The following is a 6179-nucleotide window of genomic DNA, read 5'->3' as shown; positions in this document are numbered from 1 at the left end:
AGATGCTGCATGGAGATGTGTGTCTGTTTTTTGTGTAAAATAATAAGATCTGTCTTTTAAAGATAATGCTGGCAGCTGTGTGAAGATTAGAAGACACAGGACAGGCCCAGAGCCAGAGAGTTTGGTTAGGTGCCTGTTGCAATACTAATCAGCAAAAGATAAAGGAGGGTAGAAGTTGGGGAAAGTCTCCTGTCCTGTAGAGTCCAAAATTTCATTTTGTATATACAATTATAGGAGACATAAATTCAATCACCATGCAGATGTGCAGGATCATCCCGCTAAACTGTTCTTCTTCACTTAGAGTTAAATCACACTGACTCCCCGTAGCAGTTAGGAACCCTCAAGGTGAAAACAAACATCAAGAGACCTAATCCTAACCAATCTAAACTATAAAGGACTTTAATGCAAGGTTCAGAGGCTGGACTTAAAGATTGGTTTGACCCAGAGCTTCAACCATGTCACCAAAATTTGGTGATTTTTGTCTCTCTGCTCTACATTCCAAGAAAATTAAAACACAAACACATACCAAAAGCAATAAACAGATATCTTAATTTGTTTGAGCTGCTATAACAAAACACCTTAGACTGGGTAATTTGTAAATAATAGAAATTTATTTCTCAGAGTTCTGGAGGTTGAGAAGTTCAAGATCAAGATGCCGGCAGATTTAATGCCCAGTGAGAGCTTGTTCTCTGCTTCTTGCTTCCAAAATGGCACCTGTTGCTGCTGTGTTTTCATCTGGTAGAAAGAGAGGAAGGGCAAAAGGACAAAAAGGGAGAACTAGCTCCTCAAGCTCTTTTATGAGGGCACTAATCCCATCAATGAGGGCAGAGCGCTTATGGCTCAGTCACCTTCCAAAGGCTCCATCTCTTAATACCATCACCTTGGGGTTTAAGTTCCAACAAATGAATTTTGGAGGGGCACATACATTCAAACCATAGCAATAAAGAACACGTGTTAAGCATTTACTTTGCACCAGGAACTGTTAAAAGTGCTTTACATGTATGTACCAGGTTTCATCCTAAAGTAAAGTGCTACTAGCAGCAATTAAAACACCATAATTCCTTGAACACAGATCACAGGAAATGAAATAATCTCCCTCTGCTGTCACCCAACAGTATTCACCCCAAACCAATTGCTATGGAAGTAGCAATGAGATTATACTCACACTACTCTAATCAAATCTCCTTCTGAATCTGGGGTTAGTGTCAATGACCAACAAAATAATTTGTAATTCCATTACAAGTGAGAAGAGGAGCCTGGAAAATCAACTAACAGTACTCACTATTTGTATTATTATTGGTTAAGTGTCCCAGTCCTGGATCTGCACTCTTCCTTCTTGTGCTCTGCTTGTTATAGCTCTGCTTGTTCTTGTGCTCTGCCTGTTATAGCTGTTATTGTCATGAAAAGTGGCTATTTAGTCCCACCTATCAATACTAAGGGAATGAAAGGAAGACAAAATCTTCTTTTCTCACCTTTAAAATTTTCTTATTCTTTCATCATATTATAAGCACAGTCTCATGTCCCAGTAGGACTGTAGCTCATTGAAGACATGGATCTTGTCATATTATTTTTGCATCACCTAAAGCCAACATATAGAAAGCATTAAGAAATGCCTTCTAACCTAAATTGGAATCATGGGGCCTAAACCCATAATTACATGATGCCATAATAGTGACATGTATCCAGTTGATTCTGTCCATTTTTACTTCATGTATCTGGAAGCTCTGTTATTCAGCATGTACACATTTATGTTTATTAGGTATTCCTGATGAACAAACTTTTATCATTTAGAAATGTTCCTTTATATCTATTTTTTTCTGATATTAATATAGCTACTCCAGTCTCTTTTATTTTCAATTTGTGTGGTATATCCATTTTCTAGCCATTTACCTTCAACCTACATTGTTTTTATTTTTAAAGTAACTCTTATAGACAGCATATAGTTAGGTAGTGCTTTGTAAAATCCATGTTGACAACCTCTGCCTCTGAACTGAACTGTTTAACTCACTAATATTGAATACATTTATCCATATGTTTAGATTTAGATTTACCATTTTATTATCTATTTCCTGTTTGCCTGATTGTTTTTTGTTCTTCTGTTCTCTCTTTCCTGACTTCTTTGGATTTTAACATGTTTTAGATTTTTTCTTTTAATTACTTTATTGGCACTTTAGCTATACCTCCTTGCATTACTTTTATACTCTTTGCATTACAGTATTAATTACTGTTAATATTTGCTGCAGTGATTACAAGATATATCCTTAACTTTGCGGACTACTTAAAGTTATTATTGTACCATTTTACATAAAATAGGCTCCAATCCCTTTTCTTTTATCCTATATTTTATTTCTTTATTCTCTTGTTGTCATATGAATTTCTTCCTCATATATTATAGCCCTACATGAAACATTATTTTTTCTTAAATAATTCTCTTTATTTTAAAGAAACAAAGAGGGAAAAATCATCTTTTACATTTACCTATTGTTCCATTATCTTAAGTAATCTTTATTCCTTCCTGAAGATTCAAGTTTCTCTCCAGTATCATTTTCATTTATCTTGGAGAGATTTATTTAACATTTTTTGTAGTGCAGAACTCCTGATAAGTTCTCTTACTTTTCTTTATCCAAAAATATATTTAGTTTATATTCATTTTGAATATTTTTGCTGAATGTAAACTTCAGAATTTATAGGTTTTATTTTTCTAAGTCTGCAAAACACGTTGTTTTGCTGTCTTTTGACCTCTGGACTTTTTAAGGAGACACCTTCCTGTCATTTAAATCATTCTTCCCCTTTAGGTAATGTATCAGTTTTCCCTGGCTGCTTTCAATATTTTCTGTTTATATTCGGATTTATTTCAACTGTTTGACTAAGAGGTGTTTAAGCATGATTTTCTTCATCTATGTCCTGTTTGGGGATCATTGAGTTTCTTGAATTTGTAAATTTACATCTTTCACCAATTTTGAGAAATTTTTGGCAATTGAAGAAATGTTTGAATTTCTTCAAATATTCCTACTGTCCCATTTTTCTCTCTCTTTTTCTCCTGGAACTCCAATTACATATCTGTTGGATTTTTTTGCCATTATCCCCACATCCTTGAAGCTCTGTTTATGTTTTCAATCTTTTCTCTCTCTTTTTCTGTCATCAAGTTTATTGACACGTTTCTATCATCTCTATTCTGCTATCCAGGCTATCTAGTAATTTTCGCTTGTTTTAGATATTGTAATCTTCCATTCTAGAATTTTCATTTGATTTTTAAAAAATATTTTCTATTTCTTTGCTATGATTTTTAAATCCCATTTATTACAAGTATGTATTCCATTATCTCATTGGGCATAGCTATGATATTTCCTTGTTTGAGAATTCCAATCTAGGTTATCTTGGGATAGGTTTCCATTGATTGTCTTTTCTGGGGGGCTGGGTCACACTTTGTATGTCAAATGATTTTAGCTTGGATTCTGCACATTGTAAATGTTATGTTGTGGAGGCCTTGGATTCTTTTGTTAAATTTATTATTACTATTTTTATGCTATTTTGAATGGAATTTTTTCCTTTAATTTTATAACCTTTTCCAGAAAAAAAAAAAAAAAAAAAAACAGTTCAGGCATCAGGAAGGGACCAGAATAAAACATAAATCAAAGTAGGGTCTATAAGGAATCTACAGCATCATCTCTGATAGGAGTTGGCAGAGATACTGGCCAATGACTCTGCTTGGTAAAATGAGGTGGTTTAAGTTATTGCTTCCTTCTCTCCTTCTATACCTGATTAGGAGAGAGCCACCACAAAGCTCTTACCCTGTGATCCCCTTTCTGGGCCAGTCTCTAGTGCTGCTAGTGCTGCTAGTGCTGGTGGAATTTCCTGATGACTCCGTGAAGTGGATGAATGGGACATACAGAGGGGGCAGTCAGCAGAGAAGAGGACTGGCTTATCGAAGGAGTAGGTCTTCAGTACTAGAAATAGCTTTTGGAAATAGTGGCTCACACCTGTAATCCCAGTGCTTTGGGAGGCTGAGGTGGGTGATTGCTTGAGCCCAGGAGTTCAAGACCAGCCTGAGCAACATGGCAAAACCTGTCTCTATAAAAAAATTTTTAAAATTAGCCAGACGTCGTGGTACACACCTGTAGTCCCAGCTACTCAAGAGGCTGAGATGGAAGAATTACCTGGGCCTAGGGAGGTCAAGGCTGCAGTGAGCTGTGATAGTGCCATTGCACTCCAACCTGGGTGACAGGAGTGAGATCTTGTCAAAAAAAAAAAAAAAAAAAAAAAGAAAGAAAGAAAGAAGGAAAGAAAGGAAGGGAAAGAAAAAAAGAGGAATAGTAGCTTTAGTCACCACAGTCTACCAATATAGTTAGTGATGGCTTTAAATCCTTTTTTAAAATCTATGCTTCAACAAGAGGCAAGACTAAAGAGTTTAATTCAGTACATGTTCCAAAGCGTATTCAAAGTTACTTTAAATGTGTTGCCTAAAATATTTTAGGAACAAAGCAGGGCATAAATAAATAATAAATAAATACCTATTTCTGTAAGTGGGTCAAGAAAAGTAGAGACGTAACCACTATTCCACAGATATCTGTTGGGACTCAAAAAAATAGGTGCGCCTTAAATAAAAACTCTCCCAAGGGATCTGTGGCACAAAATACTTCTACCACTAATCTACTGGGTCATAGGACCCAAGAGCTAAGGGGAGTCTTGAGGTCATTTAGTTCAATCTCCTACCCAAACCCAATGTACTAGACCCCATAGTCTAGTACATATTCTAGTACATTGCTTACGGATAAGTAACAATGATGATAATAATACAAAATACTTATGTGTATTTTACTATGTACTTTTTAACATTAATTTCTTTAAACCTCAGAATAACCTTGGAAGGTAGGTAGTCGAATATGCCCATTTTACAGAAGAGTACAGCTGAAGACACAGGCTTAAATGTCTATCCAACTTTTGCTTAAATGTTACTGCCTTGTAGTTTCATTATGAAAAGGATATGCCTGATATAAAGCTCCCCTTATAAAACTTAGTCCCAAAAGTTTTTCCTCCCTAACAACTCTAATTCCTTTTAATTCAATCTGAGCTGTTTCTTCTTCCTCCCAGATAATAGGAATTCCCAACCCAAACTCAGCATGCACTTCAGTCTATTGCCCTCCCTGCATGAAGGCAATGTTTTCTGGACAGCATCCCTTGGCATCACTCTAAAGGTTATTGCCTGCATTACAAATTTACCTTTGCCCTTTGCTTCAAGGAAGGCCCCAATTACCACATTGCTTCTTCCAAGGGTCTGGGAGCTCTGGGCAGGCAATAATTCAGGTCTCTTTAACAAGCAGGCAGTGGCTCTGTTGTCCAGGGGACAGCATTCGATAAACATGCTGCGCTTCGAACTTCCCCCCATCTCCACTTACCTCTAAAACTAATTACCTTGCTAACTCCGGAGGCTGTACAGTCATGCTAATGAGCTGCTGGACAATGGCAGTTTTTGTTCTCCAGAGAAAAGCCACAATGCAGTGGGAGCCTCGGCAAGTTCAGGTCAGCTCTTCTCTGAGACTAAGCTTCGGAATTCTCAAAATACCACTTAGCAGGGAGACGGACTTGGATGCAAATTCCTCCTGGTGCTGAACATGTCCTTTAATTAGCATTCAGGGAAATAAAGAAAAATGAAGATTTAAAGGTCACCGCATTAACATTTTACCCCCATTTCTGAATAGCCTTGTGCGTATACTAATCTTCCACCCATTCCTTCTATTAATCACTGTCTCTAAGGAGAATTTGGCCAAAGCAGATTAGCCAACATGATTCCTGATGGCAAAATTCTCCTCCATAAATAATAATAAAAGAAATCCCTGCCTATTTGTTTAACATTAACGTTTTCATATAAGTGAGTGCAATTGGGGTGGTTAAAATTTTAGCTCCCACTGAAAAGAAGTCAGACAGAATTTCTTGTTCCTCTGCAAACCGAGATCAGTGTCAAGACCTTTTTTTTTTAACCTTCAAATCTGACCAGTTATCCTTCTCCCTAGAAGGATTCCATTTTACAAAATGCCCATTAGTGACAGACTCTTTTCCTGGATGAACTAAGAAGCCATTACAATATTTCCTTTGCAAACAACACAATATGTTCTTTAGATTTGAAAACTGTCGAGTCCAGAAGAAAGGCTTTAGGAAACAGTTTGGAATTCAGCATCTTC

The 6179-nt window shown here is 36.6% G+C and overlaps 1 long non-coding RNA gene across 1 annotated transcript in view; it reads right to left on the bottom strand.

Moving 5' to 3' along the window:
* Window positions 1-597: 597 nt before the first annotated feature.
* Window positions 598-6179, bottom strand: part of LOC106635478 (uncharacterized) — a 201765-nt gene continuing 196183 nt past the window's right edge. The window contains exons 6-9 of the long non-coding RNA XR_010109811.1: window positions 5413-5617; window positions 1473-1579; window positions 1283-1388; window positions 598-735 (exon numbers count right to left, since the gene is read on the bottom strand). This is a non-coding gene — a long non-coding RNA (uncharacterized LOC106635478). The remainder of the gene's footprint in view (window positions 736-1282; window positions 1389-1472; window positions 1580-5412; window positions 5618-6179) is intronic.

This window comes from Pan paniscus, chromosome 15 (genome assembly GCF_029289425.2).
Source record: "Pan paniscus chromosome 15, NHGRI_mPanPan1-v2.0_pri, whole genome shotgun sequence".
Lineage (NCBI taxonomy): Eukaryota > Metazoa > Chordata > Mammalia > Primates > Hominidae > Pan > Pan paniscus.
Note: the sequence above shows the minus strand (reverse complement) of the source record. Positions and strands in the feature narration are given on the sequence as shown.